A 27,663-nucleotide genomic window follows, 5' to 3' on the forward strand; every position below is an offset into this window, starting at 1 on the left:
TGAGAATTCTTCTTCCGATGGAGGAAAGGTGCAAGGCGAGTGAGTCATTTTTACGGTGTAAGCTTTTACTGTGCTAAGTGTTTTGAGCAACGGTTTCTTTTAAAAGAGATTTAAAATAGAGAAAAGTGTTTATTAAACATTTATGGTTAAATGATGGTGCAGATTTTTTGTTAGTTTGCCTTCCCACATTACTATAATGCTATTGATTCCTGAAAAAAGAGCATAATGTTGCAATACTGTCTTTTTCTCAACAAAACGACACGTAAAGACCACACAATATACTTTCAAAATAACTCATCCCTTTCCTTCATCACCACAAACAAGAAAACATGTTCACGCTTACGATGTTCTGCTTTTCATCTTCAACACAATACAATCAAAATGGGCTTCAGCTTTTCCCGCTTGCCCGACACAATGGTCACGCATGAGCTTCCGGGTTTGGCGTGGGCTTTCTTTGGTTCCAGCGGAAACCCAAATCACAATAGCTGGCATATGTTGAAGGCGAAACTTTCCGCAATCTGTTGTACGATTAAGACGGAAACGCACGCCACTATGTTTTTATTAAAAGAGAGTGGGATAATGTACCCATATCTGGGAAGCGTACACTAGTTTGTGTTTCTTACTTTCCCTTTTGTATGTCCCCACTAAACCATGCACACTTCCGAGAGTTGTGGCCAATTCCGGGCGAATGTTAATTGATATCGGTAAATCTGATTATTTGCTATTATTATTTTTATGTCATTTTTTCGTGGTTCTATTGTGTGTTAGTTTTTAATGTCGGGGAGCAGGGACGTAGTTTGATAGAGTAGAGAATGAAGCGTGTTTTGGAATATATTTATTTCTCAGATAAAATAATAACTACAACACCCGTAAATAACGTTTACCGTAATTTATGTTTTGTGATAATATAACAGTATCGTACTTTTTGTTTTATAACAGCAAACAAATGACCTTGCTCTTTTCGCTTTGTTTTTGTATCTAATTTCCTTTTTTTTTTTTTCTTAATTTGCATCGCTGTGGCTTACTCTAGCAGAACGATGAAACAAACACAGTTTTTATTCTTTTTCTGTTGCTTTTTATTTGCTCAAACCTTTCATGGCTCGGTAATCATTTTGTGGCAAAATGCCCGAACCGCTAGGAAAAACGCGGCCAAAGAACCAACTTGCAACCCATGTATACGCGACATGGTACGCGCGGAAATTAATGCTGGCAAATGTGTGTAATGTTATTGCTGCCGTTGCTGCTGCTGCTTTCTCTCGACAGATGACGGAAGTTGTGCTGCCTCGTTTTGTAATGGTGCGCAGGAAGCGACCGACAATTCAGAAACAGGTTGCCGCAGAGCTGCAGCAGCAGCAAACGGGAAGTTTTGCGTCACCGTTGGATGACTCTGATGAACGGCGACAAAATTGCGCGTGTAAAGCGGAAGCCGCAACACCCCCGTGCACTGTTTCGGAACTGGAAGTGTTGCGAAGCGAAATTAGATAAACTAAGAATCTCCTACCGGCTGTTTGATGGGAGTGATGTGGTACTTAGATTAAGCCAGAAAAGAGGGCATAGGGTCGTTTTCGAAGGCATAGAACAGGAGCGTTTGCTTCAGAACATTTACGGCAAGATTCCTGTGAGCAAGCGACAGGCAGCATTTGAAGTTTAGCCTGCAGTTGAATAGGTTGATGGAAAAACAGCTGCTCAATCTAAATTTCTATTAAAATTCACAGTGCTTAATGTGCGAAGCATCGAGGATTCTTCAATTTGGTCGGCACGATTCCGATTGCCACTTGAGCTGATCGAAACATTCGCCTTCATAATTCAATATTTTCTGCTGATTGCTACGACGGAATTGAAACAACGTACTGTTTCCTCGTTCGTCGATGTTACGTTCTAAAGATCCAAGGAGGGAGGCTTAGCGCCGTTTGTAATCGCCTAGGCAAGCGCATTTTTTGAACGATTAAGCGAAATTTACCATTCGCCTAACGATACACAGCTACATTTACGCGGCAGCGTCTCGGATGTCTTTGATGTGGGTGTGATTGCTTCCGAGAACAAGGAGGTCTTGCATTTTGCGAGAAATAGATCGGTTTTTGTTCCTATGTGTTGGTATGGGTAACATTCCTCCACAAGCACAAAAATGAAATATGTGTTAAGCTCGTGATTTGATAGAAAAAAAAGGTTGGCTCTCTTCAGCAAGTATCTCAAGGTTCGATTGTGTTCATAAATAGTTTCCTTTTCTAGCACTCACTTGTTGTGCAAAAAAGATAAATAAAAGATAACGATGAGATAAAAGTGCACAAAAAATAAATTCAAGGTTTAAATAAACACAATATTTACTCAAGGTCTAATTCTACGAAAGAAACTCAACATAACTATGACCAAGAAAAAGATAAAATAATTTCGGTTAAGCAATTACTGAAATTATTGGTGCTACGTTTTGAATTAAAAATATTTGACAGTACAAAGATCACACCGATAGGGACGTAATTTGATGACTACGCAGAAACGTTCAACGGCCTTTGTATCTAGACAATAATCGTACCATACAAAAAACACATTCTCTGGTTGATTTTTCGCACACGCCACCAATATTTGCAGTGAAATTGATACATTTCTGCTTCACAGCATTATTGGAGTGCACGTGGTAAAAACAGAAATAATTTGAATAATCAAGCCACTGCTGGTGACCAACCGAATGTATCACGTTACTTTTGGTGACCGCTTTCATCCATCCAAACCGGAGGAAGCTGCTAGGTGGGCTGGAAATGTGAATATGACACATGTCTTTTTCCAAGGCACGGGAAATTCATGTGGAAAATCTGTGAAGCCCATGACAATGCGCGTGTGAGAGCGTGAAATTGTAACAATGTGCGCTCATGAGTTCATAATGGTAGTTTTTTGCATTGTTTATCGCCAGAGTGAAATTTATAACGCAGAAACGACGATTATTGTGGATGATTTTGTATCACAATTTCAAAAAATTAATCCATATACATCATCCTGCTTCTTTGAACTGAATTTTATATTCTTCTTTGCAAAACTTTCCGCTTTTCCGCGTAACTCACCGTGCATGAATGATCACCGATAAGTGTGCCGATATTCTGCAAATTCTCTTTTCAATCTACCACTACGCTCAGAGCTTACCCAGCGTTGGGATGTTATTTGAATAATTAATGGAAAGCCACCTGGTGGCCACGCAACACTCTACGCTTGATGCAGCCATCGTTTTGCAGAACGAAGCATCTGCGAAGTTAGTTTAATTATTCGACGGCACATCATTTATGCATCGCCAGTCCTCGCCCTTGTCGCGGTTTACGATGGAGTGCTTGTAAACTTCTTCAACACCAACCGGTTTTGAATGAAAATCAATTCTCTGGCACGGGACGGGACATCGATTGAACGCAAGCTGTTGAGTGGTTGATAGAAGTTATAGCGAGAAGCTTTCAATTTTCCTCTGAAACCGTCAATTGACATTCAAACCCATTATTTTTGTGCCTTTTTGTGCCTGCATCCCACTACGAAACCGATAACCATCGAAGGATATGGGTTGTTGGGTGTCCTTATATCTTTCCCATTGGCGAGACCGGAATCAAGGTGAATTGCACTGCATATCGTTGTGGTTTTATGACTCAAAGGTACGGTTCAAGTCGTTGAGGTAGGTGTTGGAGAAAGACAGAGCAAAGGAAAACGACCTGTACAGCGCTGAGATGATGATTGCCGACATCGTTTGGTCCACGATGTGTAACTCCTTACGGAATGTTTGCTTCTAGCGTTTAATTTACGTGTGGTCTGCGCGAGGCAATGCCGATAACATAATCGGAAATTTTCACCAGGAATTAGTTTACCCATTTAAATTCGTTAAAAACCAGCAATTCTCAACAGTTATTGATCGATGCTCTAATAATCATGTTTTTCTTGTGCTTGTTAGTGCTTCAAATACCAGTGCGAAGTGTGTTTGGAGTTCAGAAAAGTTTTTTTTGATAACATTTTTCGAAAATCATCCAAAATTACGAATCAAGACTTTTCTATGCTTCAGAGTGTTGTTCTTGAGTTTTTGAGCCTTTGTCACAAAAAAGCTCGGAACATGAGAGATAGCTAACAAATATCTGCTTTTTTGTTCGAGAATTTAAGATCATAAAGCAAACATCAAACGCTTTCGCTCTAATCCATTTCTGACCGGTGGCATTTGGAATTTGTTACCAACGTCATTCTGGTTCATCTTTACCGACTGAGCGTTGTACATCCCCGTGGAGGATCTACTACCACCTACGAAACTATAGTTGCGATGGTATAAACAAGCTCAATGTGCGCCCTAGGCGTTTGTTGGTCAAGATGAAAGAATGAAGGATGAAATGAATTGATAAACACAGGACCGCTGCCCTGCTGGGAAAAAAACTTTCCCTATCCTCGGGGTTCAGTCACATGATTCCGCTGTGAGCTGTTGGGTGAGGCAAGCACCATCGCTGGAAGGATAAATGTCCGCGAAAACATGAAAGTAGTGTGCGAGCTGTGGCTATAGAGTTTAAACCAGCGAATGTCACTGATCCCCGCTCACTCCACGGGGTGCATGTGGAGCTTTCGTTGCGTTGTAGCATTCGGTTCGGGATAAACTGGTTGGTAAAGTTATTGGATAGGCATTATGCGTCAGCATGGAGGAGGTGAATAGTTCATGCTCATCGTACTCGGTGGCACAACATAATTTGTGTGGTTGGTGGGATATAATGTGCGGCACTGGTGACAGCTTTGTAGGGCGTTGATGGTATCTTGCGCCGGTGGATTTGGGCCAATGTGCATACGAGTTCATAATGCTGTTGGTACTTTTTCATGACACTATCGCTAATTTAATACGACCTCTTGCAGGGAGAGCATTACGAGGGGAGTAAGGGGAGATTTGATGGTAGTTTGATAAATCGCATCAGTAGTAAGCTACAGTGAACTGGATTGGGATAGCTTACCCGTAAGCCTTGGTTCTGTCTAAACCATAATCAACTCGACACATGACATGTTAGCAGATTATGTTGAAGTTCATTATCGAACAGGAATGATAAAAGGTCGACTGATACGTTGAAGATAAAAACATTATTGGAATTCGTTATGCTTATTCTTTTAAGCATGGACGTTTGTTATTCCTTTTTTAACTATCTTTTTCTTTTTGACTGACTTGTTCGATTTCACGAAAATGAAAATCCTTGAAGTCATGCTTTGCGCTTTTAATTCGTTCTAATGATATATAATTTTAAGGGTTGAAATCAAATATTTCAAAAAATGCCTATAAACGTATTCAGTTAATAATTTGGTGATATTATTTTGATTTTAAAGCCACATTGCCGAACCGTGTCCGTCTTAATTTTCAAAATTATTTCTTAATAATCAATTTGATAACATTGCTTTCTGAAACCATCTAGCAGGATTGCTCAAATGTCGCTTATTTAATTAGACGCTCCTTTTAGTTTCCTGTCGACCAACCTTTCTCACAACGTACGTAATACTCATAAAAACTAATCAAAACTCATCAGCTGATAACGGCCTGGGACATGACAGAGAGACAAGAACAGAAACAAGTTCTACTCACACACAAATAACAAAACAAAAAATCAAAGCAAAACACCCTAACCTCGAAACGTAAACGTATATTGTCCGTTTTGCTAGTTTTTGAATAAACCGTACGATTGTGTTGGTGTGACAATGAAAACTCTCTCCCCCAGATGGCTCAATGAGTGCCCCAAAAGCTTCTTCGTTCGGTTAGGGGAAGTCACTCAGCTCAGCTTGAATCAACGAAGTCAACCCCATGGGCGAATGAAACGAAACAGCAACTCAGTATCTCGGTGACTAGCGTTGACGGTAGTTGACAGGAAACGGCTGTCCGTGCGTGCGTGCTAGCGTGAAGTAGCGGTGGGAGGTGATTTCGACTTTTCTCGTTCCGTCGAAAACCGCGTCGAAGAGAGATATACAATCAGTGATTTCTTCTTCATCAGTCGGCGGAAAGATCATTTCAATCGTTGCTGGTGGATGGTGCAGCCTTCGTCGCTTGAATATTGGATTAATATTCCTTTGCCGGTGCGCTGGTGACCATCTCAAGTAGACGTGTTTTAACGGCTCGAAGGTAGGAATGTACGAGTGTGTTGAGAAAAGAGGCTCTCCAATACTCTCGTTTTGCTTGCAGAGTGTCATAATGTCGTACGGGTTCTTCTTTGGTTGCCGGTGAAGCGGACGGAGTGAAGCGACCGTGATGCAATATTAAACAGTCGTCGAGCTTTTTATTTTTAAGTTGCTCTCAACTATCGTGTGAAGAAGGATGTTTGATTCATGAAGAAAGGCAAGACGCAGCCCTTAAGAGAAGCATTCGACAGAGATGCTGTTGGATGGCAGAAGTGTTCGTTCACACCTGTACAATGGCATGCCGAATGGTCGCACGGTAAAGCCTTAGATGGTGAAACATACATTACTTACACACAAGTGGCACCTTTCTGCCATCGGGTTGACGAAGGCACTAATCGTTAATTGCTCGGAATGAAGTGCAGTGCATCTGGCTCTGTATGTGTGTTTGGCGCAAAAGGTTGTTGCACTTGGAATGTTTGGTAAAGCGATTTGAAATTCTTCACGACCCACCCATGATGATAATGTAGATGATGATGATGATGATGATGTACGCAACGCAGTGGAAAAAAACGCATGCAGATCTGTACTTACGTTGACCCGGGCATGTGTGTTAGTGTGTTTGTTGAGAGATGCCATTGGAATGTGGAATGTGTGAGACCGGTTTAATGGGATTAGAAAGCAATTTTCCGAGCAGTTCCGTTTTACTGCAGTGTTTGGTATGCGAGGTTGTAGTGGTTGTGTGACGCATACGTTGCTGAGGTGCCTTGTGGATGGGGGCAGGTCCGGTATGGTGTGATTTCTTTTTCCCGAGTGCTGTATGCTGAAGCTTTCGCAAAACGTGACCCGCGTGTGGAGGGAAGCAAATGTTTCTGTGAAGTATAGATTGAAGAAGAGCGTGTGTGTTTTATTTCAGAAAAAGTGTCCCGTTTGAGCTTTCTGTCGAACAGATTGAATCCGACGCATAAAACCTGCATCTCCGGATATGACACCTAAAGTGTTGGAAAAAAAATCCTGTAATCCTGTATGCAGTCCAGCAACTGAAATGCGGTCCTGAAAAGAAAAAAATATGAGATTTAAAAACCAAAACAAGTGATAAAAAAATAAACAAGTGTTCCCGGGAGATCTTGTCCAATTCCAGTGGAGACTATTCGTGTGTTGAATATCGGTTTTCAGCTTATCGATGGATAATGCAGAATACTGAGTGTCTGTATGTGTGACAGTATGTGTACTCCGGATATTGTTTGAATGAGCCAACGCCAGACCACGCTATCTACGCTAGGGAGGCGTAAAATTGTACCAATACTCTCTTCCCCATGCCTTGATTGTTTGCGCAAACCAATTCTTTCCCTTTCATTTTACAGTGTTTTTCGCTACATGGGGGTTTGACGGAGTTTGTGGTTTTGTGATTCTTGTTGGTGTTAAACTTTGGAGCTTTGGATGTATCAGTGTGTGGTGGCGTCTCACCGACAGTGTCTGTTACGGTAATTGACAATATGTGCTGTGGTCAGTAGAAGTAGAGCCTGTGAATTGCGATCGCATAAACCACGCAAAGAAACAAGCGTGAACAGCATGCGGTTTAGGTAAAATAACGTCAATTGCGTTGCGTAGTACTGGATACATTAAAAAAAATAGCGGCCAACACAAACACTGCCAAAATTGGAAAAAAACAAAAAAAGAGGTATATACTACAGGTAAGTAGATGGAGCATAGTCTGTATGAAAGGTTCACCATGGATTGCATGTTTTATTCTTTTAAACGTTTATTATTAAAGCAATGAAACTTACTATGTTCTCGACACATTGTTAAAAGTTGTTTTGCTTTTTTTTATAAAATTTGTAAAAAAAATAATTTATAAAAATTTGTGCTGTTATTTAATTTAAAACATTAAACTATGCTGCTCCACACAACCAAATAATCCAATACAGCTTTTGTTACGCTATCAATGCGTATAAATGCAACGTTTTCAAGTGAATAATTGTGTCAATAGGTTGAACAGATTGAAAAGAAAACATGACTTTTGCAGTGCAGTGCTCTTTGCATGCCTAGTTTATTTTAATTGATAGTATCAATTATACAGAATACGAATGACTGTGGCTTCCATTTTCCGGAACAGGCGTTTCGTTCTGTTTATAATAATAATGTTCATGTGTGAAAAACATCACACGTAAAAAAAGCCTCACACCAGCAAAGGAGGTATTGTTGCTTCAACCGACCTGCTTAGTTTGTTTTTGTTTCCTGCTTTCCATAAAAACCCGCACAAGCTGCGGGACTTGCCCTAGCGGCAGTTTATGCACGAAATTTTTTTCCCCTGCCACCGCAACAGACGAAGCGTTAAAACCGCATTTTCACCTCCGGTTTTCCGATGATCTTTTGGGAGTCTGCTTTTCCGGCTCACGGCTTTGCAGGTTAACCTCGGCCGGGTTGCGCATGGTTTCATAAATATTTATCGAAATGCTCATGTTGTGGCGCACGGTGCAGTGTGAAACCATAAAACAGCATAAAATGGTGAAATCGTCAACCATCTCGTGGGACAGCAGCTTGGAACGGTAAAGTTATGAGCAGCTTAATTTTTGGTTATTTTTTGGGTGAGAAAGTGGCAAAGTTTGAACACCAGCGTACGTGTAGAGATTAGTTGATGAGTATTAGAGGCACTCAATGGGTTATTTTTAATAAACAAAAATGCGTATACAGTTAAATTAAGAATTTACGAGCCGAAATTGAAACGGAAATGTGGCAGTGCTTGAGAAGTTTAGTTTTTTTTACTGAAAGATTTGGATATTTTGCTGCAAAATAACCTTGACTAAACCGAATGGGTTACGTTCAGATATTGATTTATAACATATAAATGCTCGATTATTTTAGTCTTTGAAAAAAATTGATTATAAGGTACTTTTTGCATAAGCTTTATTTCACATTCAAAAATGATGCTTTGAAGGATCATCCACTAGTCAAGCAATCGAAGATTTGAGTGGAAAAAAATCTGTTAAGTTTATAATAATTGTTTATCCAGTTTACCTCACATGATGTGTGTAAGTGTGTTTTTACGAATGTTTGCAAATTGACTCAACCTCAACATTTTTTTCGTTGAATGATGTCATCAGTAAAGAGGTGCTGCATGGCTTGCATCTTTTTCTTCTGTTTGGCGTTACAATCAACGTGGATATGCCGGCCTATACAGGCTGGCGAGACTTAATTCATGACCACGTAGTCGGATAGTCAATCCTAGCTACGGGGGGACGGTCCATTCTGGGTTTGAACCCATGACGGGCATGTTATTGAGTCAGTTGAGTAGTCGATCGTACCACGGGACCGCCCCTAAACTTGCTTCTACATTTGCTGAATAAGAACAGATTCAATATCCGGGGACAAATCTGCATTAAGCAGATGTATCAGATTAAATTTTCGTCTTGGTGAGATGAGCCGGGTCTGATGTGCGTCTGTTTGTGTTATCCATGCGTGTGATTGTATTGGCATTAAACGAGAAAACAAAATCCTTTCTAATGTAGTGATATTGTTAATTCGGGCACCGAAGGTAAGTAACATGTCGGGGGAATTGTTTGCGACTTTGATTTTAAAAGCAACCAGGCGTCTCCATTAAATGAGCTTTTTACATAAACGACTGGGCGGCTCCACTTGCAGAGTAAAATATAATCTTGTATACCGGTTTGGGACATTTGTATTTGGGTTTGGGAAAAATAGGAAACATAAGAATGGTTTTATTTAATTTTCAGATTGCTATCCCAATCATATTCTACGTTCTGCACTTAATAAAACTACTCTATACCCGTTCTGAGAAGAGAAAAGGGTGAGGTATACCTTCACAAATAAAGTTTCTGTTGAAACCCCGTTTTGTCCGTATTCGTGGAAAATACTTACAACCAAACAGCATTTTCACTCCAACTACACCGTCTATACCTTTCAATATGGGTCACCATGGTACAGTTTCCTCGCTCGAAGCAGTATTATTATTTCCCGAAAAGTAGCAGTATTATTCGCTCCGAAACAGTCTGGCAGTGGAAAAGCAAAGCGATAATTCCATGAAATAACAAAATGAAATTTGCCAATACTATCGCATACCAAGCACCAAGGACCAGTGGCTGAAAGCTTAAAGAGTGTGTTTTTGTCACCTCGCTCTTTCTCTCCCCTTTCGTTCATTTGCCCTGATGCTGGACAACTTTTATACTGTCCGGACATGGCTTCATCCACTGGGTTCCATTTTTGGCAGAATAAAGAAGCAGCAAAACTCAACAAACCATGAATAATGTGTCGGTAGCTGGAATATCAATCGGTGGTTAAACGTACTACGGCAGCCGTATCCTGTTATCGTACATCGTGGCACACCTGTTTCGGCACGCTCTCAAGGTCGTGTTAATATTAATAGCGCGTTAATAAATTGAGTTATGCTGAAAAGCGTCAAATTTCGTGCCTTGACCAAATTGCAAAAGATTGGAATGAGAATGAAAGACCAAAACGGAAATAAAAAGGCTGCAAAGAAATGCTGTAAGCCTGCTGATGGATAAAACAAGTGTTCATGCCTTCCCGATACGTTTCCGTGACCGGACGCATAAACTGTGGTCGTTACGTTTTGACGAGTCTATTCGTCGCACCAACAGTGCACATAGCTGGCGACATATTTTCGACCTCTCTGTTGATGAATGACATTCCGAACAGGCTCGAAACGATACCGGGCAACACGTTGTGCGAATGAGATTAGCGGTTGGCTTAACGGTTTCGACTGGTGTTGATCAAATTTTGTGCGTTTTTTTTTTTTGGTTTGGGTTCACTTCGTTCCATTTTTAGAGCTACAAAATTTTGTCACTAACGAACGGTGACCGGATCGGCAGCTGTTTCGAGCTAGCTGGGTATGCAGATATGAGGAATGGAAAAAAATCAAAACCGGCTAAAGGTCCACGAGAAACGAGTCGTAGGACAACTATGAAAGAGAGGCTTTTCATCCAAAACGTTGAGCGCTGGTGTTGAGTGAATACTCGAGATCCGACCGCGACCGCTTGTGTCAGTGTGCATGTAGGCTTACGGTAAACATAGGAGTAGAGGAGAAAAAAACACCAAACGGACGCTCTGTGAAAATCGATAAAAAGGATGTTCTCGTTTTGGGTCCACTGTTTGGAAGCATGTTTCGCCAACGAGTCGATAAGGATTTGCCGCTTGTGACGAGGTCTGGTTGTAGCTAGAGAGTGTACAATCACATCCTGCATAAAATGTTGAGATCTAGGAGGGGATTTTGTCGTTGATGTTACTCAAGGCAGGGAAATTGATTTTGAGGAGTCGGTGTTCTCGAATGCACACGGTACCCACTAACGGGGATGCGTGATTTTGACTGTTTCCACTCTTATGTTTGCTGTTTGTTTCTTAAAAGCCTTTGCTCGAATTGGTGTTTTAAAAAAGCTGGTAAAGACTTTACTCAATTCCAAACAGACAAGAGGTTTAAAACATTTAGAGTATTTAGTCTCGTCGAAACGTTTTATGGTAATAATTATTTCTTTTAAATAATCGATAAGCTTATGAGTCGCAAAATCATAAGCCAAATAATTAAAAAGAAGATAAAGGATCACTGCTAATTGTTATCAGTCTCAACCATCAAAGAACGACCATCACTCCATTATCCGTAACAAAATGGTTCGCTTCTATTGGCCAGTTAATTATTTATTAGAGCTGTTCATTAATCAGATTGCTTAACTGATTGTTATGCAGATTTATGGCTTCTTCTAAGCCTTGAACCGAGCCATAATGTACTTGCCTGTGACAAAGCGAAAGATACTGAGATGAAAGGGGTTGTTATGTCTCAAGCCAACGCTTTATCCGATAGGTCCAAAGTATTCATTAATTCAGGCGATAAGAGATTCGGATAAGTAAGAAGGATTAGCACCTGCTACCGCAGCAGGGATTGAATTAATGATTGGATGATAATTTTCTAAAGAAGCAAATATAATTAAGGAGTTAAAAGGGCTGTTTAAATTATTAAATTATAACCTGTGCTGTTTTACTCTATTTGCCTTGCTGAATAAATAAATGTTCAGATGAAAAAAAACCCTTGACAAATTGGACCGACAGAATCATATTTTCCTCTACTTACGCTTCCTCAGTTCACAAAAACCACATTCTCCATTAATCGGTAGTAAACTACCGCCTATTTACGATTTAAAAGCAAGTGAACAAAAGGTTGGTTCGTCGGCAAAAAACTCCGTCCAGCTTGTTTGTTTGTTTAGTTGGCCTAAGTGGTCGTAATTGCAAAAACAAATTTTCAGAGCTCAACGAAAAGCGAACGATGCAACAAATTCAACGCACGGGAAAAGTTCGGCATATAAAAGCACAGTCAAAAACGCAAATGAATTCTGCAGCGTTTTTAGTTTTCGCTCCGATGGAAATTGAGCGGTGGGCAGTTTTTCGGTGGTAGTGTTGGTTTTTTTGTGGTTATTATGCCTTTCCCTGCGTTTGTGCCTCAACCTCCAAAACTGCGCATTTTTAGTAGTGCCTGAAGTTTAACTTGAGCGATTAACTTTTAATGTCGAGAGATTATGTTTGTTTGTTTTTACAACGATGTTGAGTAAAGCGTATGGTTCAACTATTTACGTATTGCAGTGGAATTAATTAAGCAAGCAGAAACAAGTGAACAATTAACTGCCCTTGTGGGAATTCTGTATTAAATGGAGGAAACATTGTGTGCTTTTTTTACGCCCTAAATTATTCAAATTAGGGTTTGACAAATTTCAACATAAGACTTATTGTAGAACTAATAACCAAAAAAGTTTTTAAATGCTAGTTCGACTGAAATAACGAATTCTCATATCATATGTAAAGCTAGACAAACTCCTCTAAAACATTTCAATTCTTTAGTATTATCTTCATCATCAAAAAGCACAAAATCATGTAAATCATGACCATTGTTCTTAATCGTACCAGCTGCGGCGCATCATAACTTTTTCACTATCTAAACTATGTTGAATTCTCATATCTGAAATTGCTCCCGCTTTGCGCCACTGGGCATCAGCAATTTAGTTTCGTTCCAAGCGACGGCAAATGACCAACCACAAACTTCCACAGACTTTCCCGACATTGGCGTTATAGAACAAAGTACACGGAGTGAATTGCAGACTTTTCATAAAGTATTTTAAGTACTTTAAAACGAGTGAAGCTGCAACTGCAGCAATTGTTTTAAAGTGCTCGCTCCATAATGTGCGCGTGTTATTTCAGGACTATGCTGGCTCACAAACACATACATAGGAAAACCGTTTTGGTACGGCTCAGGCAAAACGGCATTGAATGAGTTTTTGGTGGCGATGGTATGCATTATGCTCTGTAAACAACATGCAACGCAAATATCATGCAACGCAAAGCGGGAGAGTGGAGTGTAGAAACAATTGGAACCACTTTCTGCGTGAAGGTAGCAAGTTTTGTTGGCACTGAAAATGCTTTATGTAAATGTAAAACAAAAGACTGAATCGAGGAAAAACTGCATCCATAATAACGCTCATTTCATAATAAATAGCGAGAATAAAACTTGGCTGTGTAATTTTGATTGATTTGTAGCGCATGACGTTGTTAGTGGAATTTTGGGAACGATTTTCAATCCATTAACATTGTTAATCTAAACACTGACCTAAATACTGTAAAATTCATATTTAATCTTTTTGGAAAAAAACAATTTATTTTTAAAGATAATAGTTTTGAAATTACGAAATCGTAGTAATTTTCGTCCTTTTTTGGGGTTGAAGCGTTTTTTCTTCTCGTGAATAAGTCTCTTCAATCAGTAGAAGCAAGGGCATAAATCACTTGACCTGTGAAAAACCGATCCAATTACTCCTTTAAGCTCCAATCTACTCTAGACTCTATCTTTAAAATGAGTGCAATGGCCTCCAAAAAGAGATGAACTTTTTAAACTTAATCGATATCATAGAAAAAAACAAGAGAAAAGTCATGCGTAAAGCACTTGGACGAGAATGATTTCATCATTGCTCATTCTCCATTGTCTGCTGCGTACAGATCAGTTTGTTTTCTGATGAAATTTTTTCTCACCGTGAAAACGCGAGTCAACACCGACAGAGATGGATAAGATTAGAAGAATGACTAGAAACAAAAAAAAAGTATTGTTTTTGTTGTCTAGCAAACTGTTGCTTGCCTTTCAGCGCCCACTCTTTCAACCATTAGCATTTCAATTTCAGTGTTGTCTGTTGATGGGAAAACCATTCTCAACACAACGTCTGAGAACAACGAGAAGTAGAAATGCATCTTCAGAATTCGGCTTTTGACTGAAGTTTCTTTTACGAAAAAGGCCGCTACGATAGAAATGGAAGCCGAACTTTGAGAGCAAAAGAATGAAATATGAAACACTTGACGAATGTTTTGTAAGTTTGTAAATAATGCTCTACTACACGAAGAGATACATAGCAGAATACGGACCAGACAAGATGGACACTGGGAGTCAGCTGTCTTGGTGGGAAAAAGTATCGAGAAAGTTAATTTACTCATTGTGGGCGTTGATAGTAATGGATTTGAGACTCAACCAAGGCTTCCCAGTAGCAGTGATTGCGGAAACAAAGCACGCAGTAATGAATCTAAAAGTTTTCGCGGTAGTTGTTCGCTGCCAAGACTGACTGTCAGCGCAAAATAATGGATAATGAATTATGAGTAGTAGCAGGAAATAGATATCATCGAAAATGGTAATCCTAGCTTCTTTTTGGCGAGCCCAATCATTAATGAGTGTTAAATACCAATAATGGTGAAAGTTATTTATGTTTTTGAACTGAAATCCTTGTTCACCCCTCTCTATTAAAACAATATTATCTCATTAGGAATCTGTAGCCGTTTGTTATTCTTATCTGTTAACAATCGAGAAACGCTTACAACCCACTGCCTTCCTATTAACTCGATGCAATCCCACATAGAAGATCAATCTGTTGCACGATTCGTTCCTCAATCCCATCCCAACTACTGCAACCCGTAAATTCAGCAAACATAGCGCAAGGCAACCAGAGGAACGAGGATTTACTTTTGCTCTAGGAAAATTCAAACACCAAACACGCTTGCATACCATCGTTTTGAACCATCTTCTTTCGGGTTTGGGTGAACTCGTTCTCATGAAATGTGTTGCTACAACCCACTCCCATGCTCCCGGTGGTTCGTAAAATCCAAAGTTTTATAACATAATGCACCGGTGCGTGTGGGTACGAAGTTTGCAATGCTGTTGTACAGAAGCTTTTGGTAGAAACTTTACAGGCTTTCACTGATGTTGCTGCTAGAATTCACTGAACACTAGAAATGTGGGTTGAAACTTAAAACAGTTTACCACCACATAAAGCCCGCGGGTTGATGTACAATTTGCCAAACAATAAACTATCATGTCATGTTGCTTCCCTGCTTCGCTCTTGTTCTGCGTTTGTTACGGTGAACACAAGTCTCTGTTGTTTACGATCGGATTCTTTAAGGAAAGTAAAGAATAAGGCACAATATTTTGAAATTGCTGGTCGAAAAAATATGAATATGAAGCCTAAACAAAACATAATTAATAAACAAATTACCAAAGCTTCCTTTTTCTTAGAACGTATATGTAACATCCTTAGTGTGGCGGAAGAATACACCACTGGTTTGCTGGTTCCACCATAAAAACCGCACAAAAAATAAGTTAAACTTTAAAGTCTCCATTAATGAACCTCCACGAAGGAAGGATTTCCGTGCGGTGCGGTAAACTTCCATGGGGGTAACAACAGCAAAAAAGAGGTACTGTTAAATACTGGCAAGCGCATTGTCTCGGGGGACGTGTCCCTATCGTTGCCGGTTCAAAGACAAGGAAACGATTAAAAGTTTTCCCAAGAAATTATTCCAACCCTGCACGCTTGACTCAGTTTCATTCTTTGTTCTAGAGTCGGATCTCGCCTCTTCTCTCGCCGCTCTAGACCTTCGGGCAGGGGGTTCCACTCAATGGAAATAGAAGAACAAAAGCACCTCGTTCCTGAGAAGTTTTCAATTGACGTTGGGTGGTGCTCCGGAATGGAATGTTTTATCTGAGATAAATTAAAGCTAATGTATGCCTATCTGCTCAGTGTACTGAGTATTTCCCCTTTTCATATGCATTCTCGTTGTCAGGCTCAAAGCTTTCTAGGATGCTTTTATTTTTTTTTTTCGGAGTGAAAGTTTCCCATCTCTTTGACTATTTTTTTCACTTCAACCCTACATCAGTCTCTGTGCCAGACTGTGATGAGTAAGTGTTGCTTTTTGTGTCTTCTACTCATCTTCTGGTGAATTTAAGTCCAAAAAGAATGGTCCTGTTGGATGTAAAAGCACGACGTAGCCATATAACTAAAGCACTGCCAGCATGTGTGGGATGGAAAATGTCAACATGTTGTGACTCTTTTTGTTAGGCCCATTTGGTGTTGCTTTCGACCACAACCAGCCATTGCTTCGGTTACATCAATAGAGTGCTGACAGCAATCGCAAAAAACTGTTCAGCAAATAAACACACACACGCACGAACACAAAAAAGGGAAAGCAAAACAACACAATCTCACCAAAACCTCATCCAACTACACCCGCAGGAAACGTAATGTCTGAATGGTAGTAGTGGCATGTGCATGTGTGTGGGTAAGAGAAAAATTTGCATGTCACACACTTAGGTGTACATAAACCATGAGCACAAGCGGTTTCGGTGTGGGGGTCACTGGCGCTTGTTGTGTCTTGCGCGAGAAAAGAAGGTGTCAAATTTACGATACCGATCTGTCCCAACAAGTCCCCACGTACGTCTTACGACTCTGGGGCAAAGCTATGGTCTTTTCATGCTATTCCTTATAGTTTCGCTTGTACAAACGCTTGGCACAAGCAATGGATTGGGACCATAAAGCATCCGGCAGCTTTCGTACAGTGCGTACATTTCGCATTAAGCTCGAGAACGGGAACAGCCCAAACAAAACAAAATAAAGGTAGTAACAAAATTCTACGCACGAGCCCGAATAATGAACCACGGGCCGGTGTGAATAGCTAGTGAGCACTTGGTTTCCGTTTTGTGGCTACAGGCAAGGATTATGGCAAGGACACGCAAAAGCCATTGAGACGGTAACCAAAAACCAGCTGGCGTGTGGAATGTCTCATAAAATGCTGCTATGAAGCGCGTCGTTGCTTTCGTTTCCTCCTTTTCTCCAGGTGAGAGATATTTTTCCCAAGGTGGTTTTGCAGTTTACCGACCGCTCCTTGGGGGAAATGTGATGGCTTTTGTTCAATGGAGGATGTGCATTAGAAAACAGCCATACGATGCGTATGAATGTGGCTTATTGCTTGTACGGAAACGGTTTTATGAGCAACGGAAAGGGAATAGTGTAGGTTTCTATGGCCTCCTCCGTCTCGTGGACTGTATTAAGAAAGGGGAGCAGTACTCCCGAGCAAAAGCCTTGTAAAAGGCTGGCACCCCGATGCAAACTTCCGCCTATCCATCAACGGATATTGCCAAAGAGGTCTTGCCACTCTTTATGAGAATCGAATTTCCCACGAAGAGCAATGCTCACAAAATTTTGGAGGAAAAATTAGTAAATTACACTGAAATTCTTACTCGATTTATTGGTAATATCTGGGGTGTTCTTTTCAGAAGCCTACGTGCTCCGTTAGCGATACATACACTTTCTTGTTAAATTCTTGTTGCGTTGGCACTATTCCAACTGGATTCTGTTTGAACTGGTTTAAATGGGAATTCTGTCTAAAGAGAAAATACTTGTAATGCGTGTTGCATATGCATAGGCGTTGTTAATTCATTGCCTAACTTGCGGGTGTGTTCTGCTTATCTCAAAATCTAACAAATAGAATGACTTTTTTTTAAGCAAACAGAGTTTGACGTTTGAAAACTTCGGAGAAAAGGCCCTTGTTATGACTATGATATTAGTTTCGTTCCCAAAGATGTGCCAAGCTTCTAGAACATATGAATCCCTGTTAAAAATACTTTGAATAATGCAGTTTAGACAAAAATACTTTCTTTCATCATTTGAAAGGAAAAAATAATGATCTTAAATCAACGCTGAGCATTAGAGTGTTAAGCCAACGTTTAAGCCTCATCAATGACTTTATCGATACATCAATGACTTTAGAAACTAATCCTGTTCATTAAGAAATGCTGTAAGATTTGCTACTTCATCCATTTTTTTAAACATTCACACAGAATTGTAAATTGTTCACTTAGTTTTAACTATCTGGATTGCAAGAACAGAATTCGTTCGACGGCATTAAAAAGCCTTAATGACCATTCAGGTCATGCATTTCAAAAGAAAACAAAAAAATGCATGTAGTACCAATTTCTTGCCCAATCTTGTTAGCCTCAAATAAGAGTAACATTCTCAGAAGGACCTTTTAACTGAATTAAATGGCAAAAGAGGTTTCCATAGCACTATTTACTGTCAAGAGTGTTTCATTACAATCATCCAGATTTTGTCATACGTATTGCATCAGACGGGCACCATTTGTAGAGTTGGTAAGGGTGTTTACTTCGACAAAGGTTGTTAGTTGTCTCCTTGGTGTTAGAAGAAAATCCACCGCTTTCCGGGAAAAAAACACCAGAAAGTTCAATATCAATAATCAATAAATATCAATAAATTGCAATGGATACTGTCCTTTTTTGTGTGAGTAGTTTATGCCCTGTACCACACACTGAACCACGTGCATAATTCATGTACCAACAGGTCCAAACAACAGTTTGAATGTCTGAATATATGTCCAAGGCGTGTACAGGTCATCTCCATTCAAGTAACAGGTTGGATTCGATTTGTATTGGGTCCGCGTCACCCTAATTTATTTTTCTGGACAACAATTCGGGTCACCAGTATCGACATAAATCAGCTCACACAATGGTTCCTACAAAAAAGCGGCCAGCCGTATCAAACTCGTGACACATTTTTCATGACTCAAGGATTTGTTCCGGTGCAATAGAACACGGTGAGCTTCAAACACAATCACGACGGTCAAGAAGAGCGATTACTTTACTACTGGCCACTAGCGTAATGAATGTAAACACGAGCTCGCCCCAGTGTAGAAGAACCAGGGCGCCATTAAATCACGTCTCACCATGGAGAAAAGGCTTCCGAAGTCGAAACACGCCGCCAACTATACCAACTTCCAGCAACTGTTTCATTCATTGCCTTCATTCTTAGCTGGATGCAGTTTAGTTGAATGTGCTGGCTGGTTTTGTTTCATTGTGGTAGTGTTTTTATTGGACTTCATTGCAACGTTCGACTGATAAAACGTACGAGGTGGTAATGGTTGGTTCTCCCTGTGTGTGCCTCGTGTGCTGTTGCTGCCCCCCGAGGCTGATAAATAGCCGTACATTATTTATTCGATATCACGTGGAAAGAAGACGCTTTGGGACGATGGTGGGTGCAAGGTTCAGTGGTCTAGTTTCGACTCCAGTTTACCACGTGTAGCATGTTCCGGCTTTGTGACTATGTTTTTTTTTCTGCAATTTTCATACACTTTTCATGAGGAAGGCAAAAAACGCCAGAAGAAGGTGTTAAGAACTCGATACTTCTGGCTTGCATATCGTCGTCTGATGTACGCCACGAATAGGAGGAACCTCGACGCTCCCACATTAATTTCCCCTGTCATGGTTGCTCAGATCGTTGGCATCAGATTACTCATTGCAGCCAGTGGGGAAGAGAATATTGTTGATGCAATTGCAACTCGCTGTTGTATGAATATATTGCTTACGTGTTCGCTCGGCGCAGAAGGAGCTTAAAGAGTGCTCGATGACTTTTCGTTTTATGTTGTGTGAGGAAGCATTGGAGTATGCGAGTATGTGGATCAAGATTTATCCTTCAGACGTGTTGCGATAGTGGAAATGTGAAACTGTGTTCGAGTTATAAGTCACCCATAGATAAACCAAGCTGTACCAATTTTCGATCCGCATATCAGTATTTTTTGTATGATAAGTAACGGATGCAATTCCACGCAGGTTCGCTTCGAGTAGAAGATAAACAAACTGCATCTAGCATGCTTGTATTTGATGTACGGTAGTGATGGTTGAACAGACAACTGTAACCTGAGACTAAGCCATCATTTTCCTTATACATAGTGGTGCTTAAATGCGATGCGATATGCGCCAAATATTTTCTCCTATGCTGAAGAAATATAATAAGCATGTTTCGTCTATCGAATGAGGTCAACGGATGCCACTGCCTCATTATATCTCTCCATCTTTTTCTTTCTTTCCCTTTGATCTCTTTCTCTCTGTCACTAAAAGTATCTCTAGTGCGCTCCACATGGAGAGGAGCCTGCATAAACATTCTAGTAGCAAGGCAAAGCACGCGTAATCGTATCTCTCGGTAGATGAAAGCAGCAAAACTCTACACACTCAAACATATAAAAGCAAAAAATAAAAACAAAAGACAACTAAACGACCTGAAATTAAAATTAAACAAGACAGCTAAGACAAGCCGGCTCCAGTCGTTTGACATTCACCTTGAACCCAGAACACGCCAGAGAGACTGTCTCACCAGAGACCAGAGCCATTAGAGATGAGCTAATGTGTACTTTGCTCCAGTGTGCTTTCAAGCGTTTGCTTTTGTTTTAACTTTAGACGTGTTTCTTATGTTTCAAAGTGTTATATATTAAAAATTATTGCTGGATACTTTTCTATGATTATAAAAGGACAAATTACTCGATCTTCAGGTAAAAAATTTAAAATAGAAATTAATGAAAATGTTATAATATGCGCTCACCTAGGTTATAAACGTTCACCTTCACACGACTGCGGTCGTAAATAGACGGTAAAAGGGATCAAAACAATTAATTACGACCCAAATGTGCCCGTCGGCGACCATTAGCGGCACTCTGAAGGCATCTTACGCTTATTGTTCCGCACGCACCATTTTTTTGTGCTTTTCCCCCGGATAAACACGATTTCTAACGATGCTGGTAACGATTATAAGTATTCCGTTTATTGCACCTTAAACGATTACCATTTCGCATGCCTACCGTTGCGTAGGATGTATCCTAAAGGGCAAGTCGGTTTTTATTTTAAAATCATCCTTTTGTTAGAATATTTTACACATTTGTGATAACAATAGAAGATCCTTTTCTTGCATTTTGGGAATGTTAAAGTGGAAGAGTATCAGATCTCTGAGCTGTTTCTATGCCGTCTTTCTACCTTTGTTCGGCTATCAAAATGCTAAACCGTGCATATTATTCAAATGACCAACTAGTTTCATTCTTTTCCACCCATTTCTATAATCACCCTCTGTGGTGCTTTCCTACATGTCACAAAGAAAAAGGGAAAATGTAATAAAAGAATTGAAAATTGAAATTTATTCCAGTAGCTGACCGTTGCTGGCTCGATGTGCTCCTTTTGTTCCGGTTGCGTGATGTAAGAGCGCGATCGCTTGTGTTGGGAGTGCCCGAAGCACCTACACACATTTTCATACAGACACACACTTTTACATAAGGAGTACGTTTAAGAAAATTTAAATTGAAAAAATATGATCTAAACTGATTGTATTTGGAGCAAGAGGAGCAGCACTTAGAGACAAGCTTTTCAATTCTACCTACTAAAAGTTGTGGCTAGAAGCAAAACATCAACAATAGCACGAGGTTTAAGGGAAACAAACACTCTCACACCGAGTCACAACGCAAAACGATCCGGATGTAATGGTGAGAAACAAGGATGACAAAAGAAAAAAGTGCCGCGTACAAGGAGATTATTAATGACCGTTGAGCAGCAGATGCACCCGGTTGCGGTAAGGTTTCCCACTTCCTGCTAACAGCATAAAACGAGTCCTTCTACATTTAACGCTCGACGCAACTCTGCTGAGCCCACTTCAACCGTATTCATACCGAATTCGGTGCCAGGGTACTCTCGGTGCATTTGCATATCCGTGTACAATATGGGTGCATCCGGGGAAGAATATGCACAGCACACCCTTCCTAACTCTGTGTCTATTGCCAGTGCTCATACAGGCGAAAACAACCTCCTTGACAGAAGCACTGGTGGATACTACAATTCTGTCGCATCGTACCGTCGGACTGTCCTGGCAGGAGGTACATCAACGTCATGCTGTAAGGGGGAGTAAGCTGATGCGTTTGTCGGTGCATTTCCGGTTGCTGAATCATGAGCATGGTTTCCGACAATATGAACCAGGATGTAAGGTCCAGGGATGAATAATGTTGTAAACTCGTTGCATCATATTGATAAACTGGAGGCCCTGCACCACGCGGCGTTCAACATCGATCAATAGCAAATCCGAAGTTATCGATTCGATAGCATGAACGGGAATTTGAACAACGAGGGATTGCAATTGTTGGGAAAATTTACACAACGAACCACAAAATCTCAAAATTGCAACAAATAAACTCCGCGTAATTGGATTTGTTATTGCAAACATGCTTCTTTACATCCGGCCATTATGAATATTGGTGTGTAACAGGGCTTACGGAATATGATTGTCGAATGATTGTGGTGTAGATGAAAAAAATGAATCAAATTCAGTCAAAAGATATTCAATTGCTTAATTTTGTTTATATTTTTCGTACCTTAATGATAAATATATGCCATATGTCATGTTGAAGTCTTTGTTTATGGTTTTGAAATAATGTTCTTGACTTTACTTAAATACGACACTTGATAATAACACCTAAAGGCCTTCAACGTTCAGTTATTAATTCGCTGACGGCCGTTTATGATTTGCACCTTGTACAGGCGATTTCATGAAAAGCATCATTGGCATTGAAATAGCAAACCGTTCCAAAAATAGGAAATTGCTACTCACAAAATGGCGCAACTCCATTCACTCGAGGCCATATTTCAGCGAAAAGCAATCTGTGAACCTCCGGGATGTTTTACTGCGCTTCTTCGTTTCTCCAACTGCTCCAGATTGCGCAGGGTATAGATTTACAAGGCCCACTGGAAAGGACCGAAAGTGGCTAGGAGTATCAAGAAAAGCAGCAGACAGCATGCTGCTTGTGGATATTAAACGTCTTCGGAAGGTAGAAATATTATCGGCGTTGATAATATTTCACCGTCTTCACCTATCTCATGACTGTGTTGGTTCGTTAAGCGGAGCTGAGAAGCGATTGGAATTGGAAAGAGGACCGCAACCGTTTCCTTTTCCCGTTTGCCTGTTTACTGGTGCATCCCGTATATCTCACCGTGCTTGCGACTTTCAACACTTGAAATACGACTCTGGTTCGTTGCAGAGAGAGGTCAGGTGAAGCGAAGGGGAACTAGTTGACTCTGGAAGTGGAGCACGCAATGCGATTGGATTCCATTTAGTCGAGAGAAAATCGATCTACTCGAAGTAACCGTCCATGGCTGTTCTGCTGGGCTGATGTCATACCTTATTTCTTTGAGTTTTTGTGCCAGCTTATTCAGAGAAACTTTTCTGAAGCCGAGAGTATTGCGTGCGAAATAATTGATTTTCCAAGCTTTTTTGAAGCTGTTTGCTGACTTTGTATTATTACAACAAAATCTAGAAATATATTCTATATAGACGTGTCTGGTTTCTGTCAATAGTGAAGGTCTCAAATGTCTATATCGATAAGGAACAAACGAATGAAATTGATACAGAGCTATTTGATGATCGGAGCAAAGTTATTCAATTCATGTTTGGATATTCGGTTGGGATGTTGTGAACCAGTAATGGCACTATGGGAACTTGAGACGGAGTTTTATTCGGAGCCACAGGCAGTAGACGTCGCGTCTTGGACAGAACCTTGAAGCTTATACCAGCCATAAATGACGCTAATCATGACACACAGACACAGACATAGAAACAGCCTCTTGATCCATCGTCGTCGTCTTCATCTTCCTACACCCCAAGCTGCTTGAGAAAGATTAATGGCCACAGAAAGGTGACGGAGTTGGTCGAGTAAGTTCGGCATGCCGTACAATGTCAGCCAATGTAAGCAAGATATGGGGCGACAAGAATGGGAAAAGGAATCGACGAAGAAAATATTCTTGGAATAAGGACGCACAGAAATAGAAAGCACAAATTTGAACATGAAACCAAAGCAAAAGCGGGGATATTTGGTGATTTCGGATTTATTGTTTAATAGAGATAACACTGGGTGCAAAGTGGAAATGTTTCCTGGCGACGTTTTGAACTTGCACAGAGTTTTTGGAACTGATTTTTGATGTGAACTAGATTTATTTTCAAATTCGAGTGGTTTTTTATTTCTTTGCCCAGCTTTGACACGTAGCAACGAAAGCCTGGGATAAAGAACATCTGTGTATTGGTGTGGTGTTATATGAGTGAAATTATATTGGACTGTTTGGTGGAAGGAATAGACTGGACTGCATTATTGTAGATTATTGATTTGTATTATCCACTCACTTCATTGCTTTCGTGATTTATTTAAACAACAGTCACTAAATGTTTTTGTTTAAAAGCCGATTCAACGTTTCTTACACTGCAAGAGTATTGTTTGTTTACTTGTAGTAAAATGTCGTTTAACTTTCGGTCAGTTGTGTACAACAGCGCCCAACGACAGCAATGCTTTTAAGGATTGGACTAATGCCAATGATGGCGCTCTTACAATCAATGTCAGCTGCAATCAACTGCGCTCATGTTGTTGATGCCAGCTCGACCATCTTGCAAAGAGATTTATGACATTGGAATCCGACCAAAGTGCAACCAATGGCTCGAGAGACACAGAAAGTAAAATTCAGATTTCGGATGAAAACCTTAGGTCATTTACTGTCTAGATGGAGTTTGCGCCGAATGAACATAATTTCAACAAACAGCCTGTACTACTTTTGCTATCGTTAAACAATATTGCCACGGCTGGACATGATGCTCATTGGAGGATTTCATGGCTTGTGGTGTGAAGTATCACTTACATTGAATCCAATGAGGTTTAGAATATCCTGGAAGTCGAAAATGGTTTCAATGTTGCTGAGAGCTACCAATTTGAATTGCATTTGAATTGAAGTCGCAGATGTGGAATGACTTATCGCAAACTAAATGTAGCAACACAGATGTGAGGATGGCTTGGAATATTGTGTTCAAAAACAATATTACAAGTAAGACAGTAAAAATAGAATTTTAAAACGGCTTATGTAGACAGAGAGCATGCTTAAAGCTGCAGCTGCAGGTATCATAATGAATGTAATTCAACTGTTTCGATTCAATTGATTCATTGCATCGAAGATCACCTACATGTTTGCTCTAGCAAGCTGTAAAACGACTTTTCAGAAAATATTGCCACAATCACTTAAGGAATTCAAAAAGAGATTTTGATTTTAATATGTTAACATTATTACCTACATAAAATTCCTAGAGTCAACTTACGATTGGATTTTGTTTTGTTTCAGAATGAGTTTTCGTGATCTTACTCATTATAGATTGGATAAAGCTTTGCAGTTATTTTATTGAGAATCCTGAAAGTCAACTTAAAATCCTTTGGAATCTTTTTGCTTCATCAATTTGCAATCTTCATATGCAAAATTACGCCTGACAAACGTACTTCTAAATTGAGCATTACTTGCAGTATTTCTGACATCACCATTCTTTCAAATAGCGCCTATGTGAGCAAAACTGTTGCCAAAGTTTGTTTCCTGGGGTGGGAAAATTTTTCATATTCCTAGAATATTTCGTATGTGTTAGACGAAATCCTAAAATACACTTCTACTCGAAAGCATTGCGCTTAATTTTCATGCAGTGTTAAAGCACATTCAGGAACGTTGGTGTCTCTCGTTTCAATCGTTTCCTGCTACTTTTCTTAGTAAAGTGCATGTTCACAGGCGTATGCTGGGTGAATGGTAAAATATGCAACGTGTGTCGGGTAAACCTCATTAAAGCTGATTTGTAGCCGAATCGCTTTTTCCCAACTTCTAGTTCCCAACTGGGCTAACCACAGGACTGGAGTGTGTGTAGTTTTGTGCTCTTGCTCTCGTGGATGATGGATGCGTTTTGTGCGTGAATCTTGCAGGAGGAGCACGTGTATGTGTGTGTTATTGGGAATTTTATTTTCATGCTAGCACCTACGATGCTTTTTGCATGATGTAATACAAATGGGTGAGTAAAGTATCGAATTTGGTTGGGAAAAAGGTCAAAGTGGGTGAACAATATTCTCGGGAAATCGGGTAAAAGTTTCTACTTCCCTGAAACACCATACCTTGTTTATGTGAAGGTACTGCTCAATAATATCATGAACCAATAAGAATAATGTTCGGCTGGCTCTTTCTTGCGGCACCAAAATCTGTTTTCAAACCATACACGTGCACAAACTCATGCTTTCCCTTCTGACAGATAGCTAACACATTACGTTGCCGGGTTGAAGGACTTATTGGTTTGTCCAATGTGTGGCACTGTATGCAGTTTTATGACCGCATAAAGTAAATTAATTGTTCACTGGAAAGAGATAATTCATTTCTGAACCTCTTTTTCTCATATCACCCTGGACGACCTAGGTTAGTGAAAGTCCGAGCCAGACGTTCGACTGTGTTCGAGGGTCCGAAAACCGAATGTTAGGCTAGTGAGTAGGCGAACCGTAAAACATGAAGTCTGTTGCAATAAGCTTTGAATTTATGGGCTACCGTAAAACGGAAGGATTTTTCCACGAAAGGCACCGTGGCAACTTTTACGGAAAGTTTTATTTTCATGTAGATAAATATAAGTATGCAGAATCTGATATAATGCTTGGATGTATCGAACGTATCATATTCGGCAATAAATGAAGTTCAAACATGGTACGCAAACGGTTAAGCATGTTATAAAACCAGCGAAAAAAAAATATCCATCAGAGGAAAGTGAATTTTTCATATATTTTTCAACTAGTAATGATTATAATATAATCATTTTTATTAGCTTTTACCGGATTTATACTAAAATTTGCATCTCAATTGTTTAACTAATATAAGTTCAGAGCATTTTCTGAGAATAATGAACAGTCTTATCTATTATTTCCTTATAAAAATTCATCCTCAAGACTCTTGAGTGAAGAGTAAAAAACTCATCTATAAGCCAATTTTAAGCTCAACTTGAAGTGGAGTAATCAGATTGGTCAAACAAGCCCAGTACTCGAACAGCAACCCTTTTCACGGTTGGAAAACTTATCAGACAGTGTGGTTTGTCCCTAGTGGTTTGTGTTTATGTGTGTTTGTCTTTCAAAAAGCCAACGATGCGAGCCATTTCTAGAAGAGAAATACCATCATTGCAATGGCGGCGACTTGGAACGGCTTTGAACGTATTATTCTTTGCGATAGATTTTCACCTTCACTGAAACATAGCAAACAAACTTCCAAGTATTCTCTGCACTTACGGCTGGCGCGGCTGGAACGTTTTTCTTCCCTCTATTTGCTTTGCTCGTTCTTTCTTTTCATTCGTAATCACTCACTTCAAGCTCATGGCTTTCATGGTGACGGCGTTTCCTGCCGTGCGTCATTACGTTGATCAATATTGTTGGTGATAAAGTAGCGTCGGCCGGCACATAACTTTGTCATTTCCAACGGTACATAAATCATGTTCGAGACTATCGGCAGAAAAAGGTCAATGGGTACTTACAAGTGTGGCGTTTTCCGCGGACGGTCATTCGATCGTTGGAGGCTGTGTGAAGCGAGTAAAGCGATTTGACAGTGACCTTCACCTTTTTCGTACGCGA

General features: G+C 40.1%; 2 protein-coding genes across 7 annotated transcripts in view; one reads left to right on the plus strand and one right to left on the minus strand.

The window, feature by feature from the left end:
* The window catches only part of LOC120956542 (protein PRRC1-like), a 261,026-nt gene that overhangs the window by 202,770 nt on the left and 30,593 nt on the right, over positions 1-27,663 (minus strand). The gene's annotated exons all lie outside the window — the stretch shown is intronic.
* The window catches only part of LOC120956543 (zwei Ig domain protein zig-8-like), a 170,777-nt gene that overhangs the window by 126,967 nt on the left and 16,147 nt on the right, over positions 1-27,663 (plus strand). Inside the window, exons 1-2 of one of the 5 annotated variants that reach the window (XM_049610429.1) lie at positions 5,824-6,091; positions 7,001-7,778. The gene's annotated coding sequence lies outside the window, so the exon portion shown is untranslated. Of the gene's footprint in view, positions 1-5,823; positions 6,092-7,000; positions 7,779-27,663 lie in introns of those variants that run through there. The other 4 variants (XM_049610428.1, XM_049610430.1, XM_049610431.1 and 1 more) reach the window with 4 other exon arrangements.

This window comes from Anopheles coluzzii, chromosome 3 (genome assembly GCF_943734685.1).
Source record: "Anopheles coluzzii chromosome 3, AcolN3, whole genome shotgun sequence".
Lineage (NCBI taxonomy): Eukaryota > Metazoa > Arthropoda > Insecta > Diptera > Culicidae > Anopheles > Anopheles coluzzii.